We start from the raw sequence: 19578 nt of genomic DNA, 5'->3' as shown, positions 1-19578 counted from the left end.
TACATCTATTCAAATGTCTGAAATAAAATGGTGAGGCCAAATGATCCAGTTTCCAGACATTGTTGGTCAGATGTAAAATAATACACAACTCCAGAAAACAGTTGTCCATTTCTTTAGAAATTAATATGTAACTACCATGCAAGCCAGAAATATCCTTCCTGGACATTTATTCCAGAAAAATGAAAACTTATGTTCATGTAAAAACCTGTACACAAATGTTCATAGCTGCTTTATTTGAAACAGTCAAAGCTGGAAACAACCCAGATGTCCTTCCAAATATTTTACAAATACCAACAATGCTGCTGCAATGATCACTGTTGTGACATGTCTTCCTATATGCATACAAGAGCTTGGCAGACACTGTTGGAGGTCTGCCCATAATCCATTTGCACCTTCTAAGGTTATTTCAGTGAGTGAGACAGACATAATCTCTGTTATTACAGAGTTCACAGTTTGGAGGAGAGAGAGATAAGTAAACAAGTTTCTACAATTGATTCTTCAGTAGCAGGTTGTTATAAAACTGTCAGTTCACTGCTACCTCAGCCCCAAAAGATGCCAAACTCATTAGCTGACTTCACCATTTTGCAGAGAAGCCTAGAACTCTTCTATATAAAACTCATCACAAAACTTTTCAAAGGACTAGGTGATGGCCCCAGGAAACCTAATTAAATCTGACTTATTAGAAATTCAAATTCTGCTAAGGTTCTCTGATCAATGGTTCAAGGAACATTTTGCCCCTGCCAACTTTAACAATATAATAGCCAGTTATTTAAAGCAAAAGTGAGTTTATTTGGGAATGGTCAAAGGAACTGCAATTCCAGATATGAGAACCAAGGAGGGAGGACCATAGGCAAGTCCAGAGAACAAAGAAAAGGAATTTGCTTTTATAGGGTAAGGGGGTATTTTGGAAGGGCTGCAATAACCAAAACGTTCACTGGAGAAAGCTGGGAGTCCAAAGCATGGACTCCCAAACCATGAACAATCGTTCATTGGTTGAACTGCTACAGTCTCTGATTGACTGGGCTGTCCTCTCACAGAGAGTTTTCTTCTTCCTGGTGAATTGTAGAGAACACGTGCCTCTCAGAGATGTAGGCAGAAATCTCTTCCTGTTTAGAGTAATTGACATGCATGTGGGTGGGGAGTGGGTAGTTCCCCCTGCAAGCCTATCCTTACTCCAATTTTAGCTGAGGTTTCTTTAATTAATTCCACAGCTGATTTAATTTTGTTGTAAAAAGACTGACTTTTTACCTTCTTCTTGGACCAGTGCATTAGTGAGTCCATAGAGTAAAGGTCTATACCCTAGAGTCAGATAATCCCAACTTCTCCACGTTTTCACAGTAAATGACCTTTACTTAACTTCCTTAAGCCTCTGTTTCCTCTTGCAAAAAGGGACTTAATGAAAGTACACACCTAATAAGTCAGTTGTATAGATTAAATAAAATAATACGTAGTAATGCACTTAGCACAATGCCTAGCACATAGCAGTTTCTCATTCTGTTCTATGATAACAGTGAAGACTTTGGATGATTTCCTTAGGATGATTCTTAGGAGTACAAGTACAAATCAAAGAATGTAAACATTTTTAAATCTCATGAAACAGACTATAAAATTATTTTCTAAGAAGAACTAATCTATACTCCTGCCAGCTGAGTAGAGAGCACCCATCTTTCCTTTCCTTAGTAGCTTTTTGTGCTCTCATTTTTAAATCTTTCTAATTTGATAGATAAAAATCTATATTTTCCTTTCCTTTCTGATTCTTTGATTATCAGCAAGGCTGAATGCTATTTTTAAAAACACCTTTTAGCTACTTTTATTTCCCCCTTAGTAGACTGTTGATTAATATCCTCTTGTTGTTGTTCAGTTGCTAAGTTGTGTCTGACTCTTTGTGACCCCATGGACTGTAGCACACTGGGCTCATCTGTCTGTGCGGTTCTCTAGGCAGGAATATTTGCCATTTCCTTCTCCAGGGACACTTCCCAGACCAGGGATCGAATCCATGTCTCCTGCAAAAAAAAAAAAAAAAAGGCTTCATTTTTATTGAGTTGTGGAAGTTCTTTATATATTATGGTTATTGATTCTTTGCTGGCATTGTGAAGTTTAATAAATACATGTGGAAGGGATGAGGGTAGTGCTACTGCTTTGTCACTAGAATGTAAGTAATGTTTATGTAAAGTTGATGTATGCAGTCTTTAAGTCTTTTAATTCTGCATAGATGCTAGGGCTGCCACTTCCTTTTTTTTTTTTTATCCTTAACTACTAATACGCCATTTTCCATCCTCCACAAACCTGAAGATACATTTTCTGTTTGTCATTTCTAGGGTAGCTATAGTGGGATCCCATCAGTGCCCCTTTTCCTACCCAGCGAATGTGAATATTGCTGACAAAATTCTACTGTCCTCTTCTGAATGGAAGTGCCCTGGACCAAACAAGAGCAACCTCACCAGAGAGGCTACACAACTCCCTCCTCCACCCTATCTGTCCACCAGACTTCAACCAATAACTGATGGGTAGTTGGGTATAGAAGGCCCATTCCCTTACTCTGAGGTGAGACTAACCCTGCAGTGCAATGTGAGAGCCAACTGAAGCCAGGCTCTAGAGGAAACCAGCCTCACTTTTCTCCTCTGTCCTATGTCAGTTGTGTCAGTTCCTTCTCCTGAGAGCATTCTCCCAGTAAATCCCTTCAACAGGAATCCCTCTCTCAGGCTCTGCTTCCTGAGAACCCAGCTCAAGGCCTCTCCAAGAGTAACTGTTTCTGTTTGTACCTTTGTCCTCCCAACCATTCTGAGTCACACTTTTTTATGGCCACCATGAACATGTAGTTACTTGCTTCTCCTTGGAGGATGAGCCAACCAAGGGGTGGATTGTTTCAGTAGCTTGATCAAGGTCATCTAGTACATTGGTTAATATTTACTGAGACCCCTGAAGCAAAGTGACCTGAATGTGAAATCTGGGCCATTACTTGGCATCCAGCCTTGATGAATTGAAATCTCACATCTCATGTGCCTCCTCAGGGTTCGTTTCTTTTCAGAAGAAATGATACACACTGATTCTACACCCCCAGTACAGAAATAGCTCACCCAGGGCCCCAAGAGGCTGCAATATGCTGGTTTGCACAATCATACAGTTAGAGCTGGAGAATACCACAACGGTTATGCAGTCTTACAGATGGGGAAACTGAGGTCCAGAAAGGTGAACTTACTTATTCAAGGCCAGGCAGCATGATGGTACTGCCACTGCAAGCCTTTCTGGCACAGAGGAAAACATGGGCCAAACCATAATTTCTTTGCCTTGATTTCCCCACTATCCCCTCATCTAGCCAACCCCTTTCTGTTCCTTCCTTGCTACCCAAGTACAGCCCATGCCTGTTTGGCATGAAAGAGACTCTCCTCTACCTCCCCACCACTCTTCCAGTCTTGACTCAATGGCCTCAGTTGGTCTTCCTGGTTCCTATACCCTGCACCCCAAGTGCTTCTGGAGAAAACAGCACAGGCCAGCTGGTTCACAGCAACCACCTCAGCTGACCAAGACTTCGACAGCTTCTTGCTAATTTGTAGTTGTCTCTCCCTGCCCTTCCCATCATTGCCCACCCCCTAACACAGGGGTCCCCAATCTCTAGGCCATGAACTGCTACCTTCTGTCAGATCAGCAGCTGCATTAGATTAGAAATATAGTGTACAATAAATACAATGCACTTGAATCATCCCCAAACCATTTGCACTCCCATCCCTGGTCCATGGAAAAACTGTCATCCGTGAAATTGGTCCCTGGTGCCAAAAATATTTGGGACCTTTGTCTAACACACACACAAACTCTGAAGACCTCTTAGGAAAACAGAGGTGCCAATGTATGGACCCCCAAACTGTCTCCATCTGCAAGGAAATTTATATCTACACCCAGATACTTCCTCTTTCTTTAGCCCTTTTCCTTGTTCCCTCATCAGCTCCTGCTCCCCGGGGCCCAGCCCCTTGGAGTACACTGCCTTCTCTCTAATATTCAACCTTACTGTCTCACCTCTGCCTCAAATAAGCCAATGAACTTGCTCAAGTTCCTTCCATTCCCCCCTCCCCCCCACAATCAAACAAACCAACAAATGTACCCGTGATTAAAAATATACAAGAAAGGTCTTAATGATCTGGATAACCACAATGGTGTGGTCACTTGCCTAGAAGTAGACATCATGGGGTGTGAAGTCAAGTGGGCCTTAGGAAGCATTATAGCAAACAAAGTTAGTGGAGGTGATGGAATTCCACTTGAGCTATTTAAAATCATAAAAGACAAAGTAGTGCTATACTCAATATGCCAGCAAATTTGGAAGATTCAGCAGTGGCCACAGTATAGGAAAAAGTCAGTTTTCATTTGAATCCCAAAGAAGGGTTATGCCAAAGAATGTTCAAATGTGGTAAAATTGGGCTCATTTCACAAGCTAGCAAGGTAATGCTCAAAATCCTTCAAGTTAGGCTTTAGCAATATATGAACCAAGAACTTCAGATGCACAGGCTGGCTTTTGAAGAGGCAGAGGAACCAGAGATCAAATTTCCAACAATTGTTGGATCATGGAGAAAGAAAAGGAGTCCCAGAAAAACATCTATTTCATTGACTATGTTAAACCCACTGTGTATATCACAACAAACTGTGGGAAATTCTTAAAGAGATGGGAATACCAGACCACCTTACCTGTCTCCTGAAACCTGTGTGCAAGTCAAGAAGCAATAGTTAGAATTGGACATGGAACAACAGACTGGTACCAAATTGGGAAAGTATATCGTTACCGTTTTTATTTAACACATGCAGGGTGTGTGTGTGTGTGTGTGTGCATGCACGTGCCTGCTAAGTTGCTTCAGTTGTGTCCAACTCTTTGCGACCCTGTGTACCATAGCCCACTAGGCTCCTTTGTCCATGGGATTCTCTAGGCAAGAATACTGGAGTAGGTTGCCATGCCCTCCTCCAGGGGATCTTCCCAACCTAGGGATCGAATCTGTATCTCTTACATCTCCTGCATTGGCAGGCGAATTCTGTACCTCTAGTGCCCCCTGGGAAGCCCTATATACAGAGCACATCATGAGAAATGCCAGGTTGGATGAATCACAGCTGGAAAAAGATTGCTGGGAGAAATATCCACAACCTCAGATATCCAGGTGATACCACCCTAATGGCAGAAAGTGAAGAGGAACTAAAAAGCCTCTTGATGAGGGTGAAACAGTGAAAAAAGATGGCTTGAAACTTAACATTCAAAAAACTAAGATCATGGCATCCAGTCCCATCACTTCATGGCAAATAGAAGGGGGAAAAGTGGAAGCGGTGACAGACTTTATTTTCTTGAGCTCCAAAATCACTGCGGACTGCAATGATGATGGCTGCCATGAAATTAAAAGATCCTTGCTCTTTGGAAGGAAAGCTATGACAAACCTGGACAGCATATTAGAGACAGCATAACAGAGATACCACTTTGCTGACAAAGGTTCATATAGTCAAAGTTATAGTTTTTCCAGTAGTCATGTACATATGTGAGAGTTGGACCATAAAGAAGGCTGAGCACCAAAGAATTGATACTTTCACATTGTGGTGCTGGAGAAGACTCTTGAGAGTCCCTTGGACAGCAAGGAGATCAAATTAGTCAATCCTAAATGAAATCAACTCTGAATATTCATTGGAAAAACTAATGCTGAAGCTGAAGCTCCAATACTTGGCCCACCTGATGCAAAGAGCCAGTTCATTGGAAAAGACCCCAATGCTAGGAAAGATTGAAGGCAGGAGGAGAAGGGGATGACAGAGGATGAGATAGTTAGATAGCATCACTGATTCAATGGACGTGAATTTGAGCAAACTCCCGGAGATAGTGGGGAACAGAGGAACCTGGCTTGCTACAGTCCACGGGGCTGCAAAGAATCAGACATGACTTAGGGACTGAAAAACAACAACAACAAAATGGCAATAATAGTTCCCCTTTCACTGGGTTGCTGTGAAGATCAAATGAGGCAAAAAATGAAGAGTATTTAAAATGTTTTTTTTGTTGTTGTTAGATTTCAGTTGTTGTGGGGATTTTTTGTTATCAAATCTTTATTTCCTATCTTGACTTCTTATCTGACCACCGGACTGTTATCTTAATTTGGATATCCCACAGGCATCTCAAATACAGGATATTCAAGATTCTGTTATCACCAGACACCACCACCACCACTTCCTCTCCTACTATCACCCACTGACTGACTCTTCCTATATCCCTCCTCTCAGCAAATGCCCTGCCAAACGCCACTCTCTCAAGCAATACACCTAAAAGGTGATCGGCCACTCCAATTTCCTTGGGACTTAGGGAGTTGCCAAGACATAGGACTTTCAGTTTTAAAACTGGTAGAATCCCTCTACCATCAGTTCAGTCACTCAGTAGTGTCTGACTCCTTGCGACCCCATGAATCGCAGCATGCCAGGCCTCCCTGTCCATCACCAACTCCCGGAGATCACTCAGACTCATGTCCATTGAGTCAGTGATGCCATCCAGCCATCTCATCCTCTGTCGTCCCCTCCTCCTCCTGCCCCCAATCCCTCCCAGCATCAGAGTCTTTTCCAGTGAGTCAACTCTTTGCATGAGATGGCCAAAAGTACTGGAGTTTCATCTTCAGCATCATTCCCTCCAAAGAAATCCCAGGGCTGATCTCCTTCAGAATGGACTGGTTGGATCTCCTTGCTAGTCCAAGGGACTCTCAAGAGTCTTCTCCAATACCACAGTTCAAAAGCATCAACTCTTCGGCTCTCAGCTTTCTTCACAGTCCAACTCTCACATCCATACATGACCACTGGAAAAACCATAGCCTTGACTAGACAGACCTTTGTTGGTAAAGTAATGTCTCTGCTTTTGAATATGCTATCTAGGTTGGTCATAAATTTCCTTCCAAGGAGTAAGCGTTTTTTAATTTCATGGCTGCAATCACCATCTGCAGTGATTTTGGAGCCCCCAAAAATAAAGTCTGACACTGTTTCCACTGTTTCCCCATCTAATTCCCATGAAGTGATGGGACCACATGCCATGATCTTCGTCTTCCCATTACCAAATGATCCATCAATACCACTCCTGGGCATATATCCAGAGATAACCATAATTTGAAAAGATACATGCACCCTATCGTTCATTGCAGCACTATTTAAAACAGCTAAGACATGGGGGTACCCTAAATGTCCATTGAAAGAGGAGTGGATAAAGAAGATGTGGTATGTAAATACAATGGAATATTACTCAGCCATAAAACAGAATGAACTAATGCCATTTGCAGAAATATGGATGGACCTAGAGATTATCACACTGTGATGTTTAAGAAAGAAAAAGACAAATATTATATGATCTATCTTATATATGGAATCTAAAAAAAAATGGTACAAATGAACATCTTTACAAACCAGAAATAGAGTCACAGACATAGAAAACAAACGTATGGTTATTGGGAAAGAAGGGGGAGGGATAAATCCGGATATTGAGATCGACATATACACAGTGTGGTGCGTGCCAAGTTCGCTTCAGTTGTGTCAGACTCTTTACGACCCTATGGACTGTAGCCCACCAGTCTCCTCTGCCCATGGGATTCTCCAGGCAAGAATACTAGAGTGGGTTGCCATGTCCTCCAGGGAATCTTCCCAACCCAGGGATCGAACCTATCTCTCCTGCACCTCCTGCATTGCAGGTGGATTCGTTACTGCTGAACCACTCACTGGGGAAGCCCGTATACCACCGGTGTGTATAAAATGGGCTTCTCAGGTGGCGCTAGTGGTAAAGAACCCACCTGCCAACACAGGAGAGGTAAGAGATGCAAGTTCGATCCCTGGGTAGGGAAGATCCCCTGGAGGAGGGCATGGCAACCCCCTCTAATATTCTTGCCTGGAGAATCCAATGGACAGAGAAGCCTGGCAGGCTATAGTCCATAGGGTTGCAAAGAGTCTGACATGACTGAAGCAGCTCAGCATGCACACATATATAAAATAGATAATAAGGATCTACTGTATAGAGAGGGAACTCTACTCAATACCTTGGAATGATCTACATGGGAAAAGAATCTTTAAAAGGGTGGGTATATGTACATGTAAAATTAATTCATTTACTGTTCACCTGAAACTAACACAACATTGTAAACCAACTGTACTCCAATAAACTTATTTTAATAAACACTGGTAAAATTCCAGGCCGACCAGGACAAGCTGGTCACCCTCATTCTTGATCCTTCCCTTCTGTCAACTTCCCACATCCATTTACCACTCACTTCTGTAAGCTCTACCTCCTGAATCCGCCCCTTCATTCCACTGCCACCAACCATGCCTTATCTTAGAGCTTCTCGGCTTCTGCGTGTGGTTTCCTTGAATCCACTTTTGCCTCCCTCCTATCATTTCATCTAGGGTGATCTTTCTGAAAGACATTAAGTCTAATGACATAAATCTCCTACTAGGATTTTTCAATGGCTCCTTGCCTCCTGTATCATCAGGCCACCCAAGATGGCTGTTCTCTTGCTCTCTGTACTTCCCCCTGTAGGAATTACCCTTACTGCTTCACCCACACCCTCTTCCCATGACTGACTTTCCCTCTTCATCATAGAGCCTAATCAGTAAATGCCTACACACTTTCCCCCAGCCCCAGCTAGTGATTGCTCTAATATTTAGATCTATGGTAGCTTATCAAAGTGGTGGTAAGGGATGTGTCCCTCCCCTGGTTTCCCTGGTAACCAATGAGACATCAATCCCCCCTGTAGCTGGTAACCTCTTTCTCCCCTTAGTAGCAAGGACTGCTGCCATGTCCTGCCTGCCGTCTGCCATTCACCGTGGGATGTCACTCCAGAACACTCTTGCTTCAGATGTGTAATATCCTCCATCTAGTAAACAATTGGTGTCTCTGTCGCTGACTCCCAGCTCTTTCTTCTTGCTTGCGGCTGGGCAAGTCCAGGACTTGAAGGCCTAGGGGGTATAACCCAACACCTCCCCTTACCCCTACTGTTAGTCCCAACTCTTTACCACAACTGGGGTTCTGATATGTCAAAATTCCACTGATAGGCCACTATTTGTAAGTGTTTTAATATTTTTTATAATTCTGTATTATTTATAAGCACTCCTTTGCATAAAATGAATCACAAATGTTGTATTGACCTAATATGCATAACTATAATGTGAATGAGAACATATTTTGACCAGAATTCCTCCTAACATGGGTAAAGTATCTTTGTTGGCAAAATACAATGGTAAGTGCTTGGGCTGGGGTTGGTTTGTCTCTCCCATGTGAGACAGGGAAGAATTTTTGTGCAAGACAGAAGGAAGAGAAGGAAAGAGACCAGAAAAGTGGAGGAAAGAAAACTGGGAGGCAGCAGAGGCTATGTGTCTGGGATGTGCCCGGGACCTGGATTACCTGCCCCCGTCCATCATCATTGGCACTGCACTAAGTTCATCAAAGAATCAGTGTCTGGGTATTGTTTGTGGAACTTGGTGGAAGCACTGGGCTTTGTGTCTGCTTTGACTTGGAGCAGCACAAAGCAACAAGTGGAGGAAGTGATCTGAGGCAGAGAGAAATCATGCAGAAGCCTTGTGATGTCACAGGCTGTGGAATTCAGCTTCTGGCCAAGGTTACTCAGACTTCCCCGGAATGGGGGAGTCCCAGCTGGTACCCATATTGCACAAACGCATCTTCATCTCTGCAAGTCCTGGATTGGGTTCAATATGAGCTTGACACCGAGAGCAGAGGAGAACAGCAATCTGTCTTCAGGACGGGTCAGGTCTTAACAAAACTTGACCATCTCCCTCTGACTCTGGGAAAGCTTGTGGCAGCTATGCCTTCCCACCTCTGTGCTCTGCTCAGGGCTCCCGTTCCCCTCTTCCTTGTCAAATGTGTCCATCTTATGTATTCATCCTCAAATTTTATCACCAAGGACACCTGCTATTTCTCCTCTCCTCCCCCATCCCAGCCATATTTTGAAAGATTTTATTGACCAGACTCACATTTCATTTACTCACAGTTCAACCATTTTCCCATATTTTGGCAATCAAATGCTATATAATCATTAATGGAGATTTTTTATTTGCTTGAGATGATAAAATTAGTGCTGAGTTGATATAGCTCCAGATCAAAGCAAAGAAACTTTATAGTTTAATGATAACTAATGTTTACAGACACCTTACCACGTGCCAGGCCGTAACTCACTGTGTGTGTGTGCTAAGTCATGCCCGACCCTTTGCGACCCTATGGACTGTAGCCCGCCAGGCTCCTCTGTCCATGAAATTTTTCAGGCAAGAATACTGGAGTTGGTTGCCATTTCCTACTCCAGGGGATCTTTCTGACCCAGGGATCAAAACTGTGTCTCCTATATCTCCTGCATTGGCAGGCAGATTCTTTACCACTGCACCACCTGGGAAGCCCAGTAAGCCACCGAGATGGGCATCATTATTATTAATACCAGTTTACAGTCCATGGGGTCGCTGAGGGTTGGACATGACTGAGTGACTTCACTTCACTTTTCACTTTCATACATTGGAGAAGGAAATGGCAACCCACTCCAGTGTTCTTGCCTGGAGAATCCCAGGGACGGGGGAGCCTGGTGGGCTGCTGTCTATGGGGTCGCACAGAGTCGGACACGGCTGAAGTGACTTAGCAGCAGCAGCAGCAGCACAGACAAATAGAAGAGATTTGTTTGCCCAGCATCACTTAACAAGTGGGTAACAAAGTTGGGATGCAAATTCAGGTGTTTCTGATAACAGAGCCGAATTTAACTATCCTTTTGCTGACAAAGGTCAGCAAAACCAAAGCTACTGTTTTTCCAGTAGTCATGTACAGATGTGAGAGTTGAACCATAAAGAAGGCTGAGTGCTGACAAATTGATGTTTTGAAGCTGTGGTGTTGGAGAAGACTCTTGAGAGTCCCTTGGACAGATCAAACCAGTCAGTCCTAAAGGAAATCAACCCTGAATGCTCTTTGGAAGGACTGAGGCTGAAGCTGAAGCTCCAATAATTTGGCCAGCTGAGGTGAAGAGCCGACTCATTAGAAAATACTCTGATGCTGGGAAGCATTGAGGACAGGAAGAGAAGGGGACAATAGAGGATGAGACGGTTGAGTGGCATCACTGACCCAATGGACATGAGTTTGAGCAAACTCTGGGAGACAGTGAAGGATGGGGAAGCCTGGCGTGCTGCAGTCCATGGGGTTGCACGGTCAGACACAACTTGGCCACTAAACAAAGAACAACAACTATTGTCAAAGTTATCGAACATGCTTTAAAAGTAATTAATTTCCATCATGCTTTGTGAAATACAGCACAGATTTGGAGCCCCTCTATCACTAGTCCTAAAACTTCAGATGAGAAAATGCTGTAATAAACAAATCCCTCTCAGTCATCAGACAGTCATCGCTTATTGTTTCAGTGTCTTCAAGATGCTAGTTTTACAATTTAAATCCAGCTTTTTAGAAAATCTCTCTCTTTTTAAAAACTTGGTTCAATACACTATCTTACTTTTTTAAATGGAAGACTATATTTAAACTACTCTGCCCCAAAATACAACAGAGCCTTCATACACTAATCATTTGCATAACTCTGACCATTTCTATTCCCTATTGGTATACAGATATCAATTTTCCTTAGCCTTGAGAAGTATGTGTATAGTCATCGCAGTACTATTTTGCATTCTGTCCTTTCTGCTAAATATAGTTTTAGATGTTCTCCATTGACATGATTCATGTACTGGTCTTTTAAAATTTATTCTATTATGTTAATGTGTGGCAGCTGGCTACTTCACTGTCCAATTTGGGGTCATAGAGCTATGTGATAAGTATAAGCTATAAATACTTTTGGACTTTAGTTTTAACAACTAACCTTCTTTTCTTTCTAAAATTACTTACTTTAGGACATTTTCCCAGTAGTGGGACTTCCAGGCCAAAGAATAGCAAGGCACCATGGGGAAAATATGGCCATTGAAGTTAAGCCTCTATTTGAATCCTTTTGTCATCACTTACCCTCAGGTGGCTTCAGACATGTTGCTTAATCTCTTCCTAAGCATCATAAATAGAATGATAATAACACCATCCCCACAGGGTAGTCACAAGGATTAACAATAAAAGACATCAAATATATAATATACCCTAATTAAATGGAGGCAGCTGTTGTACTAATAATTTAAGGATTTTTTTTTTTTTGCGGTTACAAGCTTACTTTCCAGCTTGCACAATAAATAATTTAATTATTAATTAAGACTTAAAAATTGAGATTGATCATGGTTTAAAGTGCTTTCTCTTTAAGGTATTTTCTTTGTGATCAGGATTCCCAGCGATAGCACAACTTAATTCAAATGTCAACAGTGGAATTTATCAGCTTATAATGACCTATGGAAGGGAAGGCTAGTATTGATTAACACCACTGTGGCTTGCCTTCACATTCATGCCATATTAATAGCTACCATTTATTGGTCACTATCTCCATGCCAGGGCACAATACAAAAAGCTATGTTGTGTTTTCTGATTTAATCTCCATAGCCTATGAGTTATGAGTCACAATAACCATTTTAGAGATGAGAAAACTGAGTCACAATGAGGTTATATAAACTGTATGAGGCAATACAGACTGAAGAGGTTGCATTCAGTTCCAAACCCAGGTCTTCATGACCCCAAAGCTTATGTTCTCTCTTTCACATCAGGCTGCTTCCCAGTGAACTAGATAAATATCCATAATTATTAACATGTCAACCTACAGGGAATATTCTGGGTCATACTTGGATCTCTCTAGAATCCACTGTTTTCATGATCATTCTCTGCTAGACCTCCTAACTGGAAATCACTGTGTAATTTTATATTCTCATCCTCAAGGTAAAAAGTTTAGCTCCCCTATCTTCAGCTTTAAACCCGCTTCTGCTACTCACTTGGGCTTCCCTGCTGGCTCAGTTGGTAAGAATCAGCTTGCAAGGTGGGAGACCGGGATTCGATCCCTGGGTTGGGAAGATGCCCTGGAGGAGGGCATGGCAACCCACTCCAGTATTCTTTCCTGGAGAATCCCCATGGGCAGAGGAGCCAAGCAGGTTGCAGTCCATGGGGTCACAAAGAGCTGGACACTGAGCAACTAAGCACTGCTACTTACTTACCTTGGGCAAGTTTCTTAACCTCCTTCATCCTCAACTTTCTAATCTATAAAGTGGGAATAACAATAGAACACAGCTTAAAGGACTATAACTTTAAAAACTAAATGAGCTAATATATAGATGAATCCCTATAAGTACCTGGGACCTAGTGAGTGTTTAATAAATGTTACCTATTATTATAGAAATAATAAATTATTATTAAATGAGGAACTAACCTATTTACAGCTCAGGTGTCCTTGTTGTGATCACTGTCTTCCCCTGCTTGCTTTCCCAATCAAATCATCCTTGGTACAAAAGCTATTTGGAGACTATTTCTGCTTAAGGATAGGAACTTGGGAAGAAAGCAAAATTAAATCAATCAGGCTGTAAAAATTCCTCTTTACCAAGATGGCTCTGAGCCAGGCCTGCTAGCACTCAGAATATATGAACCAAGGGGAAATGAAGGGTGCAGTTGCCTTCAGACAATCCCACTGCCAAGATCAATCTCTGGCCTGGAGTCAGAGCTCGCCTCGTCCGTGACAAGGCAAGCTGGACTGGACAAGCGGCCTCAGAGGCCCCTGCAGAGGTCAGGCCCACATCCCCAAGTATCACCCAACCTGGCATTACCACCAGGAAAGTGAAGGCACCAGATAGGTCCCTTCTCTCAGGGCTGGTTATGCTGGGCCTGGATGGAACAAATCCATTCCTAAACAGGCCAGAAGGGTGCTTCCCCACCCCCCGCCTTACCCAGGGGCCATATAACAATGCTAGGTTATCAGCACAGTCATGACTGAGCCAAAACCAAGGCTGAGAAAGGGAGTCCAGCCTTCCAGGTTGCGGAAAAGCCTGTGGTAAAGCCCTGAGAGAGGAAGGTGGGTAAAACAGTGGCCAGAAAGTCACTGTCAGCTGGACAAGCAGAGAGCCAGGGCGAGGGGCTCCAGGTAAGGCTGCGAGGCGGGGGACACGGCCCTCAGGACCTTCCATCTGCGCTGACCATTTTCGTTTTCATCCTAAAGTTAATGGAACATTTTAAGCTGGGAGACACGGTCTGATCTGCATTTGATCTACTCCTTTATGGCTGCGCTGGGTCTTTGCTGTTGAACGCCAGCTTTCCCTAGTGTGATGCATAGCGCTTCTCACTGCAGTGTCTCCTCTTGTTGCAGAGCACAGCCTCTAGGGTACAGCAGCTCAGCAGCTGCAGCTCTCAGGCTCCAGAGTGCAGGCTGGATAGCGGCAGCATGCAGGCTTAGTTGCTCCACAGCACATGGGATCTTCCCAGCCCAAGGAGCAAACCTGTGTCCTCTGCATCAGCAGGCAGATTCTTAACCACTGGACCACCAGGGACGTCCCCAGATTTGCATTTTTTCCTAAACTATTCACTCAATAAATATTCTTGAGCACCTACAACAAATTATGATATTAAGAAGAGACTGTGGAAAAAATAATACTTAATGAGCACTCAGTCTTGCAGGGCAATAAGGCTAGTCACAAAGGCAGAAGATGGTGTTTCTAAGAGAGGGATCTGGAAAGCTTCATGTAGAAGTGGGAGAGGCACTTATACACTTGGGTATAATGTAGCCTAATGTAGTATAGACATCGTAGAACATTGCCCCTAGTGTCTGATGGCCAGCACCCAAAACCTGGCTTTACCGCTTACATGAGAGTTGTAAGACCTTGAGCAAATTGCTTCACTGCTTTCTTTCTTCTTCTTTTTAATAATATTTATTTGGCTGTGCCAGGTCTTAGTTGCAGCACATTGAGGTCTTAGATCTTCATTGTGACATATGAACTTTAAGTTTCAGGAAAAGAACTCTTAGTTGCAGAATATGGGATCTAGTTCCCTGACCAGGAATTGAACCCGGGCCTCCTGCATGGAGAGCATGGAGTCTTACCCACTGGACCACAACAGAAGTCCCTACCTCTTTCTTCATTAGTATTATTTTCATTTGAGCCAAACTTTAAAAGAGAAATAGGATTTGGACATACAGAGATGGGAGAAGGAGACTATAGATGGGAGATGGAATGGGAACAAACATCAGGGAGAGGCTTTAACGTGGAAGAGCAAGGCAGCTTCACTTGTCTGGAGACAATGTGTGAGAAGAACTGTGAAATCGAGAAGAACATTAACACATTAAATTTTTAGCAGGTGCCAGAACTCTGCACGCATTAATACATTCAATCTTCACAACAACCCCACAAGGTGGGATTTCTTCCATTTTACGTGCAAGGAATTTGGTGCTCTGAGACACTGAGCAGTTTGACTAAGCTTGTAAGTAGAAGAGAGAGGATCTGAACTTGAATCATCTCACTCCAAAGTTCACACCTGTTCCACTATGACCACACTTCCAACCCACCCACCGCCCCCCCCACACAAACACACACCACCAGAATGGGACCGCATCTTCTGCTGAACAAATGACCCATGAGCCCCAAGGACATACAGCTATGATCATTGAGGACATTTCAGAACCTGATCCATACCTGGGATGGTAATTCTGGAAAAGTAGTTCCAAAAACTGCTTTGAGTGAAAAAATATTGTCAGATCATGCACAATGACTTGCAAAGTGGGAGGCTCTTCAGGGAATTCCATGTTCATTTGGATGTGTAAGCTCTATGGTGGTTTTTAAAAGCAACAGTCACGTTACTTAACATTCACACCACTTGGTTACCTTGGAGTAGTAACAAATTAAGCCAGAATCAGCTATTCACAGTGAATGATTTTATAAAGCTTGCTTTGCTCCCACAGCTTGACGACTTTAAATGCAAGCTACTTGCCTAAGGAAGCAGATATGATGGATTAAAAGAAGGTGCCATAAGTCAGCTCCAAGATCCTGGACCCTTTCCTTCCCTGTTCATTGATTCTCCTAGATCTCAGCCAAGTAAAAAACAAAAGAGGTTGTAGAGTGTGGCCAAGAAAATGTTACTTCTGTCCAAAAAGAACCATCAATGACTGAAATGTACCTTTCATACTGAAGAGTAAATTCTACCAGGAAGAAACAAACAAACAAACCAGCATGTCTTTGAGAATGACAATGGACAGTTGAGAGAGAATTGACATTTGGTGAGTTTAAAAATAGATCCTCCAATAGAAAGAGCATCTGCTAAAAATACAAACCAGCACAGGCCTTGCTGCATTCTGAGAGCTCTGAACAGGTTATTAGGCTACTCAATAATGCCCTATTTTTAGGGCTGTGGAGCCAGGAAACACTGGCTGGCTTCAGCAGCTCAAATAAACACATAATGCAAGGACATGCAGATTAGTCCCTAAAGTACCTAGGAGTAAGGACTTGTAATCCTGGAGAAAGTTTTCTAGGGCAAAATGATGATGTAGTAGCTTTTATAAGTTGCTGAGGTTAATGGAAAGGTGGGGTGGGGTGATGACTGGATCCGTTCTTATTTTGCTGATGCACGCACGGATTGTTAACACTGGCAGGATCATTAAGACTGGACATTAGATGTTGACTGGCTGTTGGGATCTGAACCTTCTGATTCCTCCCCTGGGAAAGTCCCCCTTTTAGGAGGGTTGATGGCCAACGGAGCCTGCCTCCATCTCTAGGAAGCTGTCTTCCCAGCCCCCCACCCTCATCCCCACACCTGCCCCCACACACCAGGCATGGCAGATGCATCTGCTCAGGTTTTTGAATCAGAAGCTAATGACGCAAAGGAAAGAGAGCAGAGCATTCTTTCCGAGGGTAGCAAGCAAAGGCAGCAAGATCCAGTTCCCAAGGGCAGCCCAGACAGTGGTGCCAACAGGGGTAGCCCGTGCCCACTCCTGGCAGGGACACAAGCTGTGACGCTAGTGTTGAGTGGCATGGTAGCTGTGCTGGCTTCAACGGAGCCTGGCTCCTCAGGGAGGTGCTGGCCTAGGCTTTGCCCATACAGTCTTTCCTGTTCTTACCACTTCTCTCCGTCTGGTTCTTCGGGCTTCCTGGGAATCCTGTGAGCTGGCTGATAGCCCTTCAATCAGTTAAGTTTCTGTTTAAATTGCCCAGAGGCAATATTTGTTCTTTGCAACTAAGAACCCTGACTGTTGTAATAATGTAGCTCTGTTATTTTACAAATTAAATTAAGAATGAGAGGGAAAAACACACAGCTAGTTAGCATCAAATTCAGGCCTTAAAAGCATCAAATCCAGGCCTTAAAAACTCTTGTCTCCTGACACAGTCTGGGCACAGAGCGCAGCCTTTCAGAGACTCAGAGTGCGTCTGCGGACATGCCCTATGTCCCCAACAGGCCCTTTCAGTTCTTTCCTGCCCAGAGGTTTCCACTGCCCTGGCCCACCCACCTAATTGTCTCCCTCTTTCCCATACATGAAGTCACCTCAGTCACGTCTGACTCTTTGCAACCATATAGACTGAAGCCCACCAGGCTCCTCTGTTCATGGAATTCTCCAGGCAAGAATACTAGAGTGGGTAACCATACCCTACTCCAGGGGAGCTTCCCAACCCAGGGATTGAACCTGCACCTCTTATGACTCCTGTGTTGGCAGGTGGGTTCTTTATCACTAGGGCCACTTGGGAAGCTTTCCCCACATCTTACCCAAGTCATTCCAAATGTCATAAACCACTTACTCTCAGTCACTCTCCCCCTGAGCCCTTCCAGATTACAAAGTCTCCTTTCTTCCAGAACATACTTATTGAGTACCTACTATGTGCCTGACACTACACTAAGCACTACGAGTCCCATAGTGAGAAAACAGAAGTGGACTCAGATACCATGAGCATCATAGTATAGAGGGAAAGACAGGTAGGAATCAAATAATCGTGCAAGCGTACACGAAGAAAGAAAAGCATAAGCAAGCTGTTGTGACAGCATGTAACTGAGGGTTCTTATCTAGTGTAGAATTCAAGAGCTCCCTGAGAAGGCAGCATTTGAAATGAGATCTAAAATCGATTAAGGTCATTTGGTGACGAAAGGGGAAGGAGAATTCTAGGAAGGATTAGCATTCCACAGGTCCTGAAACAGAAGCACAGAAGTAGGAACCACAAAAGAAAGTCAGTGTGTCAGAGCAAGGGATCGAGTGAAAAGAGCTGGGCTGAGATGTGGGAGGATGGAGCTGGGTCATTTAGGGCCTTGTTAAGGATTTTGCTCAGGGCAACAAGCAGCCACTGAAAGATTTGAAGCAAAGGAGAGACATGGGTCATGCTCTAGTGTGCAAAGATAGCTGTGGCTGCCCTGCGGAGAATGAACTGGAGAAGAGATGACAGTGAACATATGCAGACAAATTAGCAGTCCATCACCATGGCTCAAGGGGCAAGTGATGACTGCACTGGAGAAGGAGAGAGGTGATCAGACTGGACAGAGATATGAATGAAAATCCACAGGACTTGGTGTTTGGGGAGACTGCAGAGAAGATATTGAGAATGATGCTACATTTCTGGATAGATAGTAGAGTTATTTGCCAGAATACATACTGTATTAAAAAAAAAAAAGGTCAGTTTTGACACAGGACACCATGAGTTTGGTATTAAATAAACTGAAGTTATAATACCTTTGAGGCATTCCAACAGAAATGTCAACATATATGGATCTGAGGCTCGGGAGAAAGGATTGAGCTAAAGTATGCATTTGAATATTATTATTACATAGATGATCATTGAAGCATGCATGCAGATGAGTTCACTTGGGGAGAGAGTATAGAGGAATAAGAGAAAGAGAGTTAGGAAAAGACTTTAAGAGTTACACCATTTATGCAAAACTATTTGCAACAGCCAGGACATGGAAGCAACCTACATGTCCATGGACAGATCAGTGGCTAAAGAAGCTGTGGCACATATACAATGAAATATTACTCAGCGATCAAAAGGTATGAATTTGGGTCATTTGTAGTGATGTAGATGGACCTGGAGTCTGTCATACAGAGTGAAGTAAGTCAGAAAAAGGAAAATATATATTGCGTACATGTGGAACCTAGAAAAACAGTGCCAATGGACCTATTTGCACGGCAGGAGTAGAGACAGAGACTTCCAGAACAGAATCGTGGACACAGCAAAGGAAGTGAGGGTAAGACAAATTGAGAGACACATATACACTAGCATATATGAAATACTTACATGTAGTAGACATATATACAGTACCGTGTGTCAAGCACTAGCTAGGGGAAGCTGCTGCATAGCACGGGGAGCTCAGCTCAGTGTTCCATGATGACCTAGAGGGGTAGGGCAGAGGGAGGCTCAAGAGGGAGGGGATATATGCATACATACAGCTATTCATTTCATTGTACAGCAGAAACCAGCACAACACTGTGAAACAATTACACTCCAATTTTAAAAAATTACATCATTTAAAAATCACAGAGAAGAGGCTGATGTAGCCAAAGAAAGAGAAAAACCCCGAAGATTTCGAAAGCACATATTCAAACAAGTATACCTGAAATTCCTTGGCCTGGCTACTGACCAGGATAGTATTTGTTGACAAAACAACAGCACATGGATACTAGGGGCTTTGAGCTTTGGAGTCAGATATTTTATCATTCTGGTTCTGATTTAGAAGCCCTAAACTCCCCAAGAAATCAGGTC

The 19578-nt window shown here is 43.3% G+C and overlaps 1 long non-coding RNA gene across 1 annotated transcript in view; it reads right to left on the bottom strand.

Moving 5' to 3' along the window:
• Positions 1-768: 768 nt before the first annotated feature.
• Positions 769-19578, bottom strand: part of LOC138441526 (uncharacterized) — a 42381-nt gene continuing 23571 nt past the window's right edge. The window contains exon 2 of the long non-coding RNA XR_011257382.1: positions 769-2003. This is a non-coding gene — a long non-coding RNA (uncharacterized lncRNA). The remainder of the gene's footprint in view (positions 2004-19578) is intronic.

Source organism: Ovis canadensis, chromosome 1, assembly GCF_042477335.2.
Source record: "Ovis canadensis isolate MfBH-ARS-UI-01 breed Bighorn chromosome 1, ARS-UI_OviCan_v2, whole genome shotgun sequence".
NCBI classification, from domain to species: Eukaryota; Metazoa; Chordata; class Mammalia; order Artiodactyla; family Bovidae; genus Ovis; species Ovis canadensis.
Note: the sequence above shows the minus strand (reverse complement) of the source record. Positions and strands in the feature narration are given on the sequence as shown.